At 50.1% G+C, this 16,604-nt stretch overlaps 1 long non-coding RNA gene across 1 annotated transcript; it reads left to right on the top strand.

Moving 5' to 3' along the window:
- The first annotated feature begins 875 nt into the window (after positions 1 to 875).
- Positions 876 to 2,086, top strand: LOC150017660 (uncharacterized). Its single transcript, XR_016509166.1, has 2 exons — positions 876 to 1,425; positions 1,887 to 2,086. It is a non-coding gene; the product is annotated as an uncharacterized LOC150017660 (long non-coding RNA).
- The last annotated feature ends 14,518 nt before the right edge of the window (positions 2,087 to 16,604 follow it).

Below are 16,604 nucleotides of genomic sequence, written 5' to 3'. Positions count from 1 at the left end.
AATTAGTGTGTTTCAAAGTTACTTGGAACAGTTCCTTTCTGTGCGTTCAACTCATTATTCAGGACCATTGACTTTGTTTTGCTTTCAATTTTTGAGGAAGTGCATTTTAAAATTTAATTTAGCTTTTTTAATTATGCAAAATATGTACATGGTCAAAGTCAAATCTATAAAATAAAATATGTTTAAAGAGGTCTAGTATCAATTATTTTCTTCTACCCCATTCTTTTTTTTTTTTTTTAATAATTTATTTGTTTGTTTGTTTATTTTATTTTTAGAGAGAGGGAAAAGGAGAAAGAGAGGGAGAGAAACATCACGGTGTGGTTGCCTCTCACTCGTGCCCCCAACTGGGGGCCCGACGTGCAACCTAGTCATGTGCCCTGACTGGGAATCGAACCAGCGACGCTTGGCTCACAGGCCGACGCTCAATCCACTGAGCTACCCATTCTTTCTTTTTGTTCAAATCACCACTGTTTACGTTTTAGTTGTTTTAAAACATCTGTATTTTCCTTTCTTTCCTAGAAACATAGTACCTTATGCACACTTTTCTCCACCTTGTGTTTTTCCTTTAACAATGTAGCCTGAGGATCAGGTTGTAATAGTCCATACAGATCTTCCTCCTTCCTTTTATTTTTTTATTGTGGTAAAATGCACAAAACATAAACCTTAGCACCTTAACCATGTTTAAGTGTACAGGTCAGGGACATAAAGTACATTCACACTGTTGTGGCCACCACCACCATCCCTGTACTTATCATGCTATTTTCATGAAGAAAACCAAGCCTCGAAGATCGGATGTCACCGTCCTGGGGTCAGCTGGAGGAAAGAGCAGCTGGCACTGGGGCTCGATGCTCCCAAGCTCATCTGTCCTACCACTGAGACCCCGGCATTTACTAATAAAGTAAAATAAACTGTCGCGAGCCCAGCCAGGGACCAGGCAGCTCAGAGGCTAGTGGAAGAAGGAAGTGGCTTTGGGCTGAGCCGAGCGGTTAGGTAAGGGTGCGGGGGACAGACAGTTCTGGCAGAGAGCTGCTAGCAGGTTAATCAGTACCTCGTCTGGCTCCACATTTCCTGGGAGAAGAGACCTCAAGGCCCTTGGCCCTCAGCTCTAAGAGGTGTTTTGGGTCTATGTTGCCAGAGCGACTGTTTGGGTTTATAAGTTTTCAACAGATTTGTGTCCAACGAGAAGCAAATTGAACTTTTTGCACCCGGACAGGAAGTTTCCTCATCTCCGTCCCGGGCACGCGGGAGTCAGCAGTCTGTGCAGAGGGAGCAGGACATCTGGCTCCACCAGGCGCTAAAAAGGGAACACAGGGCTGTCTCTGTCCCTCTGAAAGCTTTGGGTTCCTGTTGAAAACCTATCTTACTGTCCAGAAGAGGATGTGGTACCTCAGCAAAGAGCTCTGCTTGGCCACAGTGACACTCCAGGTAAACGTGTTTACACCTCGTGCAGATGTAGATTTCCTGCCGCGTGATCCTCTCTGTGAGGAAGCAGCTGAAAGGGAAGCAGATCCCAAGGGGTTCCCCAGAGATCTCCCTGGATCTCCTGGTTCCAGCAACTCAGTGTACCTCGGGACTTCTGGATTCACTGTTCCCTCTGCCTGGATGTTCTCCCCCCAAACCTGTGCTGGACTGGCCTCTGGCCTTTTCCTGCCCCAGGATAAATCACACCCCTCCCCCAGGGCCCTTTGCCTCTGCCTTCTCCCCTGCCTTCAAGGCCCCCCTTCCCAATCTCGAGCACCTCCATCACACCCTTTGATTTTTATGATGCTCCTGACTCCAGTCACGTCCTCCTCATGTCCCTACTCCATTCTGGTGTATGGACCTCGTCTCCACATGCCCTTGGCAGGCAGGGACCACCTCCATCTTTCCCTCTGCGCCTCTCATAGGGCCTTGGACAGAGTGGGCATCTATGAAGTGACTCAGAGAAGACACAACAGAATTTGGAGAACCCTAAGCTCAGGAGGCCACAGCCCAGGACTTGCCCCAGGTCTCTGGGTTGCAGGCAGAGCTGGGATTAGAACCCGTGACGCCACTCGAATCCCTCTGCTGTCAAATCCCAACAAGAGTACGTTTTCTAACTCACTCACGTGGGCTCGGTGTTTTGTGATTCTGGGTGTTAATTTTGTCGGGATTGTAACATCTGCTCTCCTGGGTCAGAAAGCTCTTTGTGTGCAATCTTACTGCCGTTCACTCATGGCTCAGAAACCCTGTGAAACAAAGCCCCCAGGAAAATTGGGGCACACACAGATTGCAGAAGGCTCAGAGGTCAAGTGCGTGGGAATTCCAGAGGAAGTGAAAGCTTGACTTCAGCACCAGCCAGGATGCCCAGGCCAGCGGGCCATAGCCCCTCCCCACAGCTAGCTTTGCCTTACAGCCCAGAACAAGCTCATTTCCCCGAGCCAAAGGTCACAAGCCCCCCAGCGGACAACAGAACTGGGCCTCTTGTCAATCAATGCCACTGCTACGGTGTGTCCCCTAAGGGTCTGGGAGGTGTCAGAAAGACTGGGGCCTGGCCCAGTCTTGGTCTCTTGGTCTCTTGGTCTCTCAAATGAGCGCTAGGGCAGCCAGGAATGGACAGGACAGACAAGAGGCAAAAAAGACCTTCCTGGAAAACTCGGAGGTAGTATTGTATCTGTCCTCTAACAGCTAAGAAAGGACGTGCCCATCAATAATAATTTTGAACAAGAGTCGAGGCAGCAGCTGGACTGTGCCTCCAACCCAGTCTGGAGAAAGCAAACCAGGCAGAGAATGGTGGTATTCAGGCCCACAAACAGCCTCTCTCCCGCTCAGTCATCCCCTCGCTCTCTGAAATTCTTCTTCCCTCCCACGGGCACCCGCCTTTTCTGTCCCATGATTGGTATGTGTGGGGGGGGAGGGGAGAGCTGGCTGCCCGACTCTGCCTGGCCAGCTGGCTGCAAGTCGTACGTCATGGAGCACAAGGGGACCCAGGCTCAGGGTGACGCTCTCCAGACATCATCTGCCAGTCCTTTGGTGTCTTCTGTTCGCTACCACCCAGGAGAGCTAAGATTTTTCTCCCTCTCAAACCATACAGTTGGACTCAGAGCCTTTTTTTTTTTTTTTTTTTTAAGAAGGCTTACGGGCGATATTACCTGACAAAAGGTGGGGGCCACCAGCTTCCCCAGGGAAAGTGACTTCCCAGCCAAGATCTTGTAGAGTCTGTTTGTGTTCTCTCTGACTTGGACAGTTGGCTGGGATGAGAAATGAGGAAGCAGCTTTCAGCAGATGTACGGGGGGCGGGGTGTGGGGGGAGCAGGACAGAAAAACCCGGAATTGATTTATAAAACATAGTGTATTTATTTTTACATGTTTAAACTTCAGTCACCTCAAAGTAATCTCCAATTGATACAATACAGGCATTTTTACAATCAAGGCATTTTTCTACTGCTCAAAAACAGTTTTTGGACGCGTTGATTCTGATGCCTTTTAGTGCTTCTGCTGTTTTTTGATTCACCTCTTTCAGCAGGAAAACGTTTCCCTTTGAGGACTTTTTTCACCCTGGGAAACAGAAGTCTCACTCAGGGCAAGATCAGGTGGATAGGGAGGGTAGGGTGTGGGGCTCATGCCGTTTTTGGTCAAAAACTGCTGAACACTCAGCGCGGCGTGGGGAGGTGCTCTGGTAAGTCAACCATCATGCTGAAATGGGCAAATGCATTGAAAGAGTCTTCAAAAAGAAATTCACTGAAACCGAACGCAGCCTCTCACAACACCACCAGCTGGTACACTGATATAGATGGGTTCCTAGAACACTCACCTAGCAAGGGAAGCCTGTATTATAAGGGGCCCACCCTCCAGAAGATAATTCTGTTTTTTCTGCCCCCCCCCCACCATAGTCTCCGGGGCAAGGAAAAAGAAGGAACTATCAACACACACAACCTCGAAGGCATTATCCTGAGCGAAAGAAGCCAGTCTTCAAAGGTTCTAACTAAGCTTCCATTTATATGACATTCTTGAGGACAAAACTGAGGGGAGGAGGAACAGATGAGTGGTTGCCAGGGGTGATGAGTGGGGAAAGGGAGTGAGTGGGAGAGCAAGAGGGAATTTCGGGGAGATCATGGAACTCTTGTGTGTTCTGATTATGGTGACAGTTACATGAATCAATACATGTGCTGATTCAAGGATTGTACACTAAAAAGGGTCAATTTTACTGTAGTGATAATTTTTCAAAACGAATATAAAAAGTTAATGATGATAATAATGGCTGACCTTTGCTTCCTGTATACCCAGTTCTGTGCTAACTGCAACACACCCATGATCTCATTTGTTCCTCTCAAAAAGTCCACTTGGCATTCAGGTTATGCAACTTGCTTAAGGTCATGTAGTAAGTGGTGGAGCTGAAACTCGAACTCGTGTCTGCCTGACTCAAGAACCTGTGATCTAACCACTGTGCACTGGTGCCTCATTTAGGGCCAGGAGCGGGAAATGATATCCAGCGTTTAAGAACCTGGCTTGGAGAAAACACCAGTGAGAATCAGGTTTCCTTCTAATGAAGGGAAGCTGTCAGGGAGTGGGGAAGGGCTAGCCCTGGTGATAGACACCTCACAGGGTTGAATTTACATCTCTCTGCTTGAGATGAGTCTTGGAGACCCTAGGCCATTTGTCTGGTTCTCCCCCAGGGTCAGGGGTGGGGAGCGGAGGGAAACCGCTGTGCACTAGAAGCCACATGCTGAAGGAAAACCATGGTAGGACTGCTGTTACCGAACAATCAGAGTTTGTCCACCCAGTGCTGGCAGAGTCAAACACAAGAGACCATGAATTGTAGTGGAGAAATATTGACCATTTTATCATGGATGGCACCGTCTGGGAGGACGGGAAGCTAATGCTCAAAAGCCCAAACTCCCTGACGGTGTGTAGGTGACAGATTCTATAGGGCAAGATCACAAGACGTCATGGGTTAGGGATTCGGGGTCATGCTGGGAGCTGATTGGCGGGAGGTAAGGTAAGGGTTGTGAATCATTTCTTCAGGTCTTTGTTTTAAAGATTTTATTTATTTTTCAAGAGAGGGGGAGGGAAACATCAATGTGAGAGAGAAACATTGATGGATTGCCTCTTGCACACCCCCAGCTGAGAACATGGCCCGCAACCCAGGCATGTGCCCTGACCAGGAATGGAACTGGTAACCTTTCGGTTCATAGGCCAGTGCTCTCCTACATGTTCTGACTGGGGACTGAACCTGCAACCCAGGCATATGTTCTGACTGGGAATTGAAGCAGCAATCTTTCGCTCTGTGGGATGACACTCAACCAACTGAGCCACAAGGTCAGGGTCATTTCTTCATGTCTTGAGGACAGTTCTCAGGTCTGTTCTGGCAGTCCTCTGTCTGGTTTGTGGGAAAGTAGCCAGAGGGTCATTCCACTGTAGGGCTAAGGTACTGAAACATAACAGGTCAAGATGTCCTTTAGCCAGAGGTCCGGACTATGTGATTCTCAGTAAGATCCTGGCTATTGTCTTCTGCTGGTTTGAAGGCTGCTGATTATCGGGGGAGAGGCTAGATCTCTGAGGAAAAGGTGGGGAGAGAGATGAGTTTCTAGAGGTAGGATTCAAAATTTAATCAAGGTCAGAAGGACCCTTGGGTTCACCGTTTGAGCCTTCTGCCCTGGGGCCAGGGATGGAAAAGGGGTATTTTTCTATGAGGGGGCAGTTTTTGTTTTCTTCCTCTGTATATGTCTCATAGATCAACTTCTTTTCCTATTTTGTCAAAGAATGTTTCTGTTGGCCTCGGCAGGTGGGTGAGGGACCGCTGATGGGCCGCCTGCAAATGAGCGAGGTTGTTCCACAGGAGTCGGTGGAACGGTCTGTGCCCACGGGGAACTGGCTGTCCCAGGGGCCCTGGTCTCTGGGCTGCTTCTCAGAAACACAGTAATCCTGGGTGGTGAGGGGCACGTGTCAGTCTGGGAACTTCCAACTTTACAGGTCTTTGGAAATGGAACCCTGAGCCCCTGCATGGCTGAGAGATCACAAGGCTTCCTGAGCAGTCAGTGCAGTGGGGGGTGGGGGAGGCGAAGGGGAATTGTGGGGGGAGATCCCGCCTTGAGCAATGCAGCATAGGGAGGGGATCCAAGTTCCTGGGCCCGGCTGCCTGGCAGCCAGCTCCCTCCGGCCTGCTTCCTGCTGCTGGGGCAGTGAGGGGGGGAGCCGGGGGCACATGGTGGGGACGGGGGCAGATCTCAGAAAGCGGGGAGTCTGGCCTCTGGAAAAATATCGTTCAGGTTTTCTTTCAAACTCCCTGGGAGGCTGAGCAGCTGGGGAGTTCCCATCACTTACCATACCTCCTGGCTCTCCTGGGACTTTCTGAAGACGCAGCCCAGAAAAGATCTGCCCACAGGCCCCTGGAGCTACAAATCCTCCCTCCTCCCTGTCCCCTGAGCTGTCACCTCTCCCTGGGGTGAAAGCCTTCAATGACAACAATAACAGGAGTCGGACAGGGGCTGAGCGACTGCCATCAGTGTCCCGGGCAGTGTTCGCCTCCTTCTCTCACGTAGTTCTCTCAACAGAGCGAGGACGTGTTCTGTTGGCCTTAGAGATGAAACAGGAGCAGAGAGGCTGAGTGGCCTCCAAGAAGTGGCACGGCCACATTCCCTCGCAGGCCTACTGACCTCTCACCTACTTCAGGCTGCCTGTCCAGTCACCGGGAGGGTAAAACCCACGCTCTGCACAGCACACAGAGGCCATCGGGTCTGGTCCCCGTTCCTTCTCATCTCCCTTCAATGTTTTAGCCACATGGCGTCCCCCAGACCACCCTCTGCAGCTGCTCTTCATTCTGACCAGAAACTCCATGCCTCCCACTCCTATTCTTCCCCTCCTTCCCCTTCCCCTTCCCCTCCTTCCCCTTCCCCTCCTTCCCTTTCCCCTTCCCCTTCTCCTTCTTCTTTCTCGTCCTCCTCCTCCTTCTTTTTAAAAGATATTTATTTATTTATTTATTTATTTATTTTTAGAGAGAGGGGAAAGGAGGGAGAAAGAAAGAGAAACATCAATCCGTTGCCTCTCGGGGACCAAACTCACAACCCAGGCATGTGCCCTGACCAGGAATTGAACCAACAACCTTTTGCTTTTGTGAGGTGGACGCTCAATCAACTGAGCCACACTGGTCAGAGCCCCATTCTTCATGGCTAATTCCTATCAGGGCCTCCAGGCTCAGTTCCTTCCTGTGGGCGTGCATGTTAGGGGGAGAGTGAACAGCTCGCGTGGGAGACCATGATACCGACCTGTACTTACTTTCCTATAAGCGTGATGGCCATGGATGTCCTGTGGGGACATGGATGTACATTGTGGTAAGGTAAATAAGGGCCTCCCCCAAATGTTCAAGTCCTTCCTTATCCCAGGGCCTGTGATCATGTTACCTTACATGGCAAAGGGGACCTTGCAGATGTGATTAAGAGAGGGCTTTTGAGATGGAGGGATTCTCTGGGAGAAGCAGGTGCCTGGGAGTCAGGAGACAGGAAGACGGAAGCAGAAGGCGAGGCGAGGTGACCCCAAGTGAAGGAATGCGGGCAGCCTTTGGAGACTGGAAAAGTCAAGGAACGATTCTCCCCTGGAGTCTCCAGAAGGAACGTGGCCCTGCTGACACTTGTCATTTCAGACTTCTGACCTCCAGAACTGTCAAATAATAAACCCGGGTGGTTTGAAGCCACTAAGTTTGTGGCAATTTGTTGCAGCAGCCTCGGGTGACGGCCAGCTACTGTGCCGTTGGTGGTGCTACAATCTCTCAAAGTAGGAACAGGCGACCTAGGAGGGCACAGCTGGCCTTCCCAAGTCCTGAACTCCGTCCCCCGCCCCTGGTCCTGTGCTTCTGCTAGAGCCAGTCAGCTCTCTCACTTCAGGAGGAAAGCAAGGATGCCAACACTCTATCAAGGCCTCAAACACCCAATTCCTCCTGGGTTCCCAATGCCAAGACACAAGGCCCTTCTTTTGGTCCAGCGTTTACCGCCTAGGCCTTCCCTTCTGGGTCTTACAGATAAAAAGACTGATTTTCCATCAGGTGGACACCCCAGTGCTTCGAATCCCTCACACTGCTGCCACAACGTCCTTGTTCTGCTGCCCTGGTGGCTGCTGGTCAGAGAACTGTGGCTTCTGACCTCCAACCAATCCACCCACTCTGTGAGCACCCGGTCTGCAACAAGGTGGGTTCTGGGGGAGATGGGGTGGGATCCTTTTGGAGATCTCCCTCACCTTAGGAACTTATCGTCTAGTCAGGGTCCGTGTGACATGTACCTGGACAGCCACAGAACAAGGCAGCACGTGCCTATAGCGGGAGGAAGGTTCCACACTTACGGATTCAGTCACCTGTTAAGGCTCCGAAACCACTTCCCACCTGCCCGCTTAGGCTCTAAACACTGACGATAGGGTTCTTTGTCTAGTCAGGAAGAACCCGACTAGAGAGACAAAAGCATAGACCAGTAAAAAGTTCGTTAGCAATACCAAGTGGTACTGGTAAGGATGGGAGTCGTCTTGCCTGGGGGAGACAGCACGGGGACTCAGAGAAGAGAGGGCAGGGGCGCCTCTGCAAGGGAGGGGGCCTCAAGAAGCTGAGGGGGGAAGGCATGGCGGCCTTCCCAGCCGTGGGGGGTGCCGGCAGAGAAGTGAGGGGGGAAGGACAGGACGAGCTAAAGGTGTTCACGTTGTGGGTGGCTCAGGAGGGGCTGGCGTTAGCTGTTGAGGGAGGTCAGGTTTTGTGTTAGGAAATAATCTATGTCCATTAAATGAAACCCAAGACAAACCGTGTGTCCCTTGAATGGCATATCCATGTCCCTATAGTACCTGTTCAACCTTCACTGGTAAATTCGTCAGAGCAATGGGGAGCAGGGACTCAGAGCATTCGTCCAGGGCAGGGGCCCTGAAATAACAAGATTAGAAGGAAACAGCTGACAGGTGAGGGTGGACTTATAATTAAATGCAATTGCTCTGGTTGCGTAGCCCAGCTGGTTAGAGCATCGTCCCGTTATGCCAAGGTTGTGGGTTCGATGCCCGGTCAGGGCACATGCAAGAATCAGCCAATGAATGCATAGATAAATGGAACAACAAAGTGATGTTTCTCTCTCTCCCCTTCCTCTGCCTCTCTAAAATTAATAAGTTAAAAAATATATATGTGGTGGGCGGGGAGGGCTAACAGGATGAGCTGACGTGATAAGGGTTAGCTGTAAGAGCTGAGGAAAGGCGATTATTCCCAGGAAATGAAAGAGACACCAAGGAGTCAGGGGCAGGCACACCTTCCCTGGAGACATGATCCGAACTTCAGCAAGAAGCAGGCAGGAACTATTTTGTTGCTTGTCGCATAGCAAGAGGGGGCTGCCCCCTCCCTTGCTTCCCAGGAAGGTAGGAAGAAGGTAAAGCAGGGGCTGCCCTTGGAGTGGCTGAGCCTCTGTGGAGGAGGTGCGGGCAGGGCGGGCAGGAGAAACGGCATTGCATAGAGCCAGCTCCAGTCTGGGCTGAAGATGAACAGTTAGAGAAAAAGAAGGGCTAGGAAAGGAAAGGAAAGGGGGGTACGAGCCACTGAGCATGAGGAAGAAAATGTAGAGATGAAAGCTGGAGGCAGGAGCGGAGGAGGGGGCAGCGTGAAGGTAACGAGCGGGAACGAAGAAGAGGTAAGAACAAGATGAGCGAGCAGAAAGCAGAGGATCTGAGAATTCTGGGTCCTGGGAGGGAAGGACCAAGGCCCCAGAGCCTGCAGTTCCCCAGATCTGGTTACACAGTTGGGACTAAGAGCACCTGCCAAACACAGTGACAAGGGCCCTGCTGCCCAGCTGGGCTGGGGAACAGGTTCTACCATTTGCTGAATGTTCCCCGAACAGTGTCCACACACTGCAAGCCTTACTGAATTAGGATGCCTTTCTTTGCAGAGGGACATGTCCAGAGGGTCTCACCCCCGCAGGGATGGGCGGTCACCCGGCCACTGGGATGACGGTGAGTCTGGAGAGTCAAACGGCAGCGTCTGATAGGACAACACAGAATAAAAGTCAGAGCCTTGTTTAGTTACCTGTATTGTATCATTTCTGATAGTTGCACCTGATCTGGATGGGAGTGTAATGTCCCTTCCCAGGGACAGTATGACATGGTGGTTGATGTGCAGGCACCATGCTCTCCTGGCCTGGGTTCATGTATCTGCTTTGCTACCAGCAGAACCTTGGCCTTGACTTTATGACCTGCAAAATGGGTACACTGATTATATGCACTTCATAAGGTTGTTGTGAATATCAAAGGAGAGCATACATGTTAGGAGCTTAGAACAGTGCCTGGCGCATAAAAAGTGGTCACGCCATGGTAGTCATAATTGTGATTTATTATAGTTCATGAGCACAGGAAGTAGAAGGAGGCCCTAGGATGAGGGCGGAGAAGTTCCTTTTGAGTCAGCTGCGTGTGTGGCCTCCATGGTGGCAGGGTCAGAGAGATGGGAAGAAGCTGGCGACTGAAGCTGGGGCATTGAGTGGGGCCCCTCCTGGGGTTCAAGAGCATTTCAGCACCCAGAGCCTCATCCGTTCACTACGTAGTTAATAACGTCTGCCCTGGGTGAATTACGCACCGGGCCCCCGGCTTCATCGTGCCCCTGCCTTGGAGATTTGTGATACATTGCAGCGATCTGACACTTGAAACAAAATCGGATTTGGGCTCTGTTGCTTGCTAGCATTGTGACCTCTTTCTTGGCCTTCAGTTTCCTGCTCTAGCTCAGAGCAGAGATGAAGGCCCAGGGAGGAAAGTGAGCAGAGACAGACAAGGCGGGGCCCCAAGGAGCACCATTTACAAACCTGTGTGAAGAGGGATTGCAGCCCCAGCTGAGAAAGACGACCTTGGAAGGTAACAGAGAAAATAGCTGCAAGGTAACATGAAGTGTTGAATATGGTCGGGGACGCTGAGATAATTCTAGCAAGCAGGATGAATAGCCAGTACGCACGGAGGACTGTGGCTCACTCAGACCATCATTGGAGAGCGGGAAGCCTCATCCTCCTTTTATTAGGATTTTAAAACTTACTAAAAATAGAACAGGGGGTATGAGCTTTACAGCCAACAATAAAAGAATTTTTACAAGTGAAAGAATTCTTACAAAGTATCATTAATATGTAAAATACAGCCAGGGTAACTTCTGGCTTTGATAACATCTATCAGGGAAACAAAGCAGATCCACTAATCATCAAGGCCAGCCCCAATTTAAGACTTTATCTTCAAGGAGGCAGATGGAGTACTCAACAGACCTCTTTGTCCTCAGGATTCCATGACCCAGTGGCCTGAATAGCCTAAAGCCACAGGCTTGAGCAGTAAAGTGAGGCCTTTATTCACGAGTCTGCAGAGCCGGGCGCACCACCAGCCAGGAGAATGTGCGCACCAAGTAGACAAAGGAAACTGGTTTTATAGTCTTAGCTTCCTTATCCTTGCCCTGAAAGTGATTAGCTTCCCCACCCTAAAGTGAGATGATTAGCTCCCCCTCCCCTCTCCTTCTTCCCCGTTTCTCCATCACTGGTTACTCCGGAGTTACAATCTAACACGGTTATCTAAACGCCCCTATTGTGATTTGTAGATATGCTAATGCTGTCAACTCCCCTGTCAGAGACCCTCTAATTACATTTGGCCTTAAGACCCTCTAATTACATTTGCCTTTTGTTACTGATGACTTTCTACTGGTTTGGGAGTCACTATGTCCTTATTTCTAACAGTTACACATTTGTCCAAACCCATACAGGGTAGGGCCAAAGTAGGTTTGCAGTGGTGAGTGTGCGAATCACAGTTTATTCTTGCATTATTATTTACTAATTTTTGTATTATTTTTCATACAGCTGTAAACCTCCTTTGGCCCCTCCCTGTGGAATGTACACCACGAGGAGTGAACCCTAAGGGGCATTAGGAACTTTGGTTATGATGTATCCGTGTAGGTGCGTTATTGCTAAAACTGTACCATTCTGCTCAGTGATGTTGATAACGGGGCTGGCTGTGCATGTGTGGGGGCAGGGGGTGTTTGGGAAATCTCTGTACCTCCCTCTCAGTTTTGTTGGAAACCTAGAACTTCTCTAGAAAACGAAAGGCTTAAAAAATAAAAAGAGGCTGGGTCTGGACCCATCCTGCCTTGACCTTTTTCCAGGAGCCTAGAACAGGGTGTGGCAATGAGTGTGTCCCGAACGGCTGAACAAAAACTCATCAGTGTCGGAGTCACCGGCAGGACGTGCAAATCCACACAAGGCAAGACACCTTCTGGTCCTCTCCTGAAAGGTCTGAATGAGGGTGACCTGCGCATTCCTCCTTTCCTGCAAAGATCTCGAGTCCCAAACATCACCGGCTGTCCATAAAACACCCCTTATCCCCACCGCCCAACTGTGGGAGAGTTGAAATTAGAATTCCCGGCCCTTACTGTGAAGCCTGGAAGTTTCCACCCCGGTCCCTGAACTCTAGAAGGGGTGGCACCTGCAGGGTTTGTTGATCCAGGAAGCAGGAGCGCTCCGTAAGCTTGGGGAAGGTGAGTCAGCGCCTTGCCACAGATGGATTTCAAAACAGAAGGGGCATTGGACTTCACCGGGTGAAGAAACCCACGTTGTTATTACTTCCGAAGGGCTGAAGTCAGCAGGAGCTGTCAGCAGACACGCACAGGACAGGACGTGACAGGGTTTGTTTTGACCACACCCTTCCCAGCCGTTACAGACAGAGCCAAGGGAAAAGCCCTGACACCATGACTGGCAGAAAAGTGACCATTTGGGGGAAGTATTATATGTTTCACAAAACCATGTTATCAGCGCACAGGGCAGGGCCTTCACGTCACTGGGTGTGCAGAGACCAAAGCAGCTGCCGGTCAATGGCCCTGCCCACGAGGAGAGCCCAGCACCGCCTGGCATGTGACTGTGCCTTAGGAAGCCCGCACTCGGCTGCTTCCTTGGCTCTTCCGAGCGTGCCTCCGCCGCTGCTCCTCCTTCGCCCCCGGAGGCCACTGTCCTCCTATTTGACCTTCAGAGCAGCAGTAATCAATCTTGGTTGCACATTACAATTATCCTGACAGCTTTTAAAGATCCCAGTCCCCGGTCACACCCAGACCAAGGAGCCCAGAACCTCCGGGAGCTGGTACGGCCTCAGCGTCGGTGAAGCCCCCGAGGTTGAGCAGCAGCCTCTTCTGAGTCCTGCTCAGAGGACGTATTCAGTAAAGGTCTATGAAATAAAGCGTGACGAGGGATTCCTTCAGCGGAGGCCGGGGGAGGCCCTTGTCCTGGGACAGGTTACAAGAGAGAATCATCTGCCCAAGACACAGGTTGGCTGGCCCTCACCTTCCATGGGTCCCCAGGGAAAATGGCTTTGCTGAAGGCACAAATGGGCCCCGAGAGCCTTCAAACTCAACACTCAGCTGAGCCTTAGCATCGCTCCTCCGGGATCTGCCCTTCGCCTGTCACTGATCTGAGGGGACCCGTGAGAACCCACTTCTGTAACTCCCAACAGGTGCGTGGTGAGGGCTGGGAGCTGCAGCTGGAGTTCCAGCAGAATCGGGGACTCCAATGCTGTGTCTAGAATCTACAGCCCCTAGTCTGGGACTATTACCGCAGGACATGTGTCCAAATTATTTTACAGATGGGAACCTGAGAACTTAAAATGACTTGTCCCATAGCTATGGAGACCATATTATCTGAACCTCCCAATCAAGATGTATAGTTTGATATTTTTTAATGTTTCTTGGTAAAAAAAAAAAAAGTCAAGCTGAGACGTGTCATTTAAAAGGACCCTAAAAGACCAGTGAAACTGGATTATTTTGAGGGTTTAAAACGGGGTCTCCCAGACAAAGCATTCTAAATGAGTACTGGTTTGTTTGTTTGTTTGTTTGTTTGTTTGGAGAACTTAGGCCTGTCCCTCAAGTGGGCATACAAGTCTTCATTTAGAGATTTACCAGACTTGGCTGAGTGAGTCTTTTGAGAGTGACAACTCCAGGCAAAAGTGAGTCACCTTAGGAAGACAGGGAGATTTCCTCTCCTTCACGACCTGGGACACAGCTTCCGTCCACCGGGTCACAGCCCGGATCTGGGCCCTGACTCGTCTCATTATCATTTCCTACCTTTGCACACCAGGAGACTGGGGAGGAGAGGGGATGTGAAATTAGCCCGGCCCTTTACCCTCCATGGAAAGGACCGCATAGCACTGCCCCGTTGCCAGGGATGAAAAGGACACGCTCATTCAGAGGGTTCCCTAGTCAAACTTCCCACCTTCAGGTGTTACCCTGTTTCCCAGTTTGCAAAGAGCTTCCGTTTCCATCACGACACCCCTTGGTAACTCCTCCTTTGGGTCCCGACCCCTGATTCATTTTGCTCCTTGCTACCAGAGAGCTTCTAAAATGGAGTTGATCACGCCACCCTCGTCCTCAAACACCCACAGTGGCTCCCCATTGCCTGCAGAGTATAAGCACAAATACCCCTGGTGTTACATGTCCCCAGTACGGAGCCCCACATTTCCTTCCCAGCCTCACCCACCGCCTTCTCCCTACACTTTAAGTAAGACTCTCCGTGTGCTGCTGGCCCCAGCTCGATGGCCTCTCCTCTTGGCTCTCAGGCTAAGTCCACTCCCTAAATGCCTCTTCCTTTGCACACCTGCCCTTCCCTGCATTTTCCAGTCAGAATTAGCCACTCCTTCCTCAATGGCATCACTGCAAATAGCAGCTGAGTCGGCTCAGCCCTGCTGGCGCCCTGCCTCGGATTCCTGTGAGGTCTTTGCAGTCCTTCCCTATAGACACTAAGTTCCTCAAGGACATTGACCATGAGTTCACCTTTGTGTATGGCAGAAACCCAAACTCCTCTATTTATAGGCAATACAATATCCTCCCTGGGTAGAGCATCGTTTCCTAGCCACTAACTCTCCGTCCTTTTTCTTAAATTGAGATGGCAGGAAGCTGACCACAGCTGAAAGTCACCCCGTGGCTGCTGACAGGGTGAGGTACTAACCTAGCGTAGAACAGAGCAAGGAAAACGGTCAAGAACCACCGCGGGGCAGTCACACTGCTTGGAAGAACGGCCCTGTTTTGTCTCACCCCATAATATGGGTATATAAGACATTCTGAGCTAGGGGTTAAGTGAGGTGGCGTGGTGGCTTCAAAGGGTCATGGCAGAATGATAAGAGCAGTTGCTTAGTAAATAGATAGGTAAAAAGGGGCCATCTCTTACTATTCACAAGGCCCCTAATTCAAGTTCTTCTACGTAGTTAAGGGAGGGGCAGAAGTTTCTCTTGAGGACTCAGCTAAAGTTGCCTTTAGTTCAAAACAATCCACATACCACAAAGCCACATCTTAGGGTGACTCATTCTGAACCCCAACACCCTAAAGTCACCTCAAGTTTCCTAACTAATACTTTTTTTTTAAAATCTTCACCCGAGGACATTTTTCCATTGCTTTTAGAGAGAGAGGACAGGAGAGAAAGAAACATCAATGTGAGAGAGAAGCATCGATCAGCTGCCTCCTAAACGTGCCTGGATGGACCAGGGATTGTCTGCATCCCAACTGGGGACTGAACCTGCCACCCAGGTATGTGCCTTGACCGGGAATCGAACCCACAACCCTTCGGTTATGAGATGATGCTCCAGCCAAGTGAGCCACACTGGCCAGGGCCTAACTGATACCTTTCTTGGGAGAAATAGACTTGTATTACTGGCTCCTCTGTCTTCCCCCCTCTGCCTCACTGTGGGCAGAGTATACTTCCCCTCCCTACCCCTTGATTTGGGGTTTGGCCATGTGACTTTCTTTAGCCAATGAGGTGGAAGCGACACAGTGTCCTAACTGAGCCTCTGATATTGCCCTGAGAGGAGCTTCCCCTAGGGAGCTGCAGCCTCCTGAGTCTGGGCCTGAAATGAACGCCCCTGGAGCAAAGCTGCCCCAGCCAACGTGCAGACCAAAGTAAGAGCCCCTGCCGACGGATCAGAGCCATGGGCCCTGCGGACCCCCAGAGCTGTGAGAGTAAAGGCTTGTGGCTTTAAGCCAGTGAATGTTGGGGTGGGTTGCTATACAGCATTCTTGTAGCCATAGCTGACCAAAACAGTCTTCCACAGAAATGATATGTATAAAGCATTGGTATTCAGGTTAAAATTAGTTATTCTGGGAAAACCTACATGCCTGTCACTTGGCAAGGTCAGGAAGTAAACATTGCTCAACCCCTGAGAGGCTTCCAGGTGCTCTTCTTGTTCACCTCTTCGGCCTCAGCCGTGGAAGTAATCACAGTCTTCACTCTAAAACATTTGGTTTTCTGCTTTTCTTCATAGCTTACCATCCATACATGCATCCCTGAATTAGATGTGTGCTTGTTTTTTGTCTTGATGGGGCTGGAATCATCCTATTTGCATTTTGTGTGTGTGTCTGTCCTATTTTATTTGCCCCATGTAGTTTGTAAGAATCATCCAAAGTATTACATGTAGCTATGGTTTGTTCACTCCCATTGCTGTATAATATTCATTATAGGAACAAACTACCATTTATTGATCGATTCTACTGTTAGTGGATATTTCACGTGCCCAGCTTTTTGTTATTACAAACAATCCTGTGTAAGCAGGATTCCTACATATCTGGGGTCGGCCAACTTTTTCTATAAATAAGCAGATAGTTAAAATTTTAGGTCTTGTGGCCATATGGGGTCTCTGTTGCAGTCTTCTTTATT

Source organism: Furipterus horrens, unplaced genomic scaffold, assembly GCF_987537825.1.
Source record: "Furipterus horrens unplaced genomic scaffold, mFurHor1.1.pri manual_scaffold_2, whole genome shotgun sequence".
Taxonomy (NCBI): domain Eukaryota; kingdom Metazoa; phylum Chordata; class Mammalia; order Chiroptera; family Furipteridae; genus Furipterus; species Furipterus horrens.
This window is presented reverse-complemented; position numbering and strand designations above follow the sequence as displayed.